Here is a 1,409-nt window from a genome sequence, read left to right as displayed (position 1 = left end):
TGGTCTTAAAGAGATGGGACTATGGAAGTTTTTTACTCTATATTTTTTGTTTTATGTGTTTGTATAACTTTTGCAATATAAAAATGTAACAAATATATATCTACAAGAGAAGCCAATCTTTTCAGCTTGATGCAGTCAGTATCTTTTCTACTATTTCCCAATGGAGTGTATCATAATTTCTTTCTTTCCTGTATTTTTTTTTTTTTTGGTTGTTGTTGTTGTTGTTTTAGACAGAATCTCTCTCTGTTGCCTAGGATAGAGTGCCATGCCATCAGACCTGTTCACAGCAACCTCAAATTCCTGGGCTCAAGCGATTTTTCTGCCTCAGCCTCCTGAGGAGTTGGGACCACAGGTATCCACCATGAGCCCAGTTAATGATATTTTAAAAATTATTCTTAGGATCGCTTCTCAGCCTTTTGGCTAAGATCAAGTGTAGTATCTGTTCTCATCAGTTTAATACCTGATACGTCCTCTATCCAAGGACAATATATTAGATGGATTTTTGGAGCAGGGAGTTGGAATAGGAGCTCGCTCTGTCCACTCCATGCATGGTATTGCAGTACTTCCAGGAACGGTGCACCTCCGACTTGGGGGGTTAAAATTCTGTGAAGTGAAAAGTAAGACTTGTCTAGTAGGTTCTTTAACAGCGTGGTGGATGGTTTATAGCCCTCGAAGCGGCCATCGAGTGCATATTCTTTGGCTTGTTTTCAACCTTTGGGTAGTGCCTTGCTCTAGGTTTGCGCACACACTGCCTGGGAGGTGGGGAAAGCTTTTCATTTGTGGACAGTTTTATGGTTGCTCTAGGCCTGCATACCTGATAAGCGGTGGAGATGAACATTCAAACTGAGCTAGTAATTTTAACCAAGACTGGGTGACTCTCTCACATTGTCTCCTTGTATAGTGCCACGACATCCTAACTCAGGGCAACCTCTCTACTCTTGGGCTCAAGTGATCGTCGCCTCAGCCTCTCCAGGAGCTGAGACAAACAAACAAAAACCTTATTCTTAGTAGAGATGGGGTCTTGGTCTTGCTCAGGCTGGTCTCAAACTCTGGAGCTCTAGCAATCTTCCCACCTTGGCTTCCCAGAGTGCTAGGATTATAGGCACCATGCCTGGCCCATAATGTTAAACATTTCTTCATATACCTGGCTATTTGTATGTTTTATTTTGAGAAATGTGTAGATCTTTTGCCCACTTTTTAATGGGATTGTTTGTGTTTTTGCTATTGAATTTGGGTTTGAGTTCCTTTTGTGTTTTGGACATTAGTTTCTTTCTGGATAGTTTGCAAATACTTTCTCCTATAAACCAGATTGTTGTTTCTTCATTCTGTTGATTGTTTCCTTGCTATTCAGAAGCTTCCTGGTTTAATGTAGTTCCGGCTATTTTTGTTTTTGTTGCTTAGGCTGGTAG

The 1,409-nt window shown here is 41.0% G+C and overlaps 1 non-coding gene across 1 annotated transcript; it reads left to right on the top strand.

Moving 5' to 3' along the window:
* Positions 1–400: 400 nt before the first annotated feature.
* LOC111725351 lies at positions 401–585 on the top strand. Its single transcript, XR_002773428.1, has one exon. It is a non-coding gene; the product is annotated as a U2 spliceosomal RNA (small nuclear RNA).
* The last annotated feature ends 824 nt before the right edge of the window (positions 586–1,409 follow it).

This window comes from Otolemur garnettii, unplaced genomic scaffold (assembly GCF_000181295.1).
Source record: "Otolemur garnettii isolate 467f Iridium unplaced genomic scaffold, OtoGar3 scaffold00037, whole genome shotgun sequence".
NCBI lineage: Eukaryota > Metazoa > Chordata > Mammalia > Primates > Galagidae > Otolemur > Otolemur garnettii.
The sequence above is the reverse complement of the archived record's forward strand: the minus strand, read 5'-3'. Positions and strand labels throughout refer to the sequence as shown.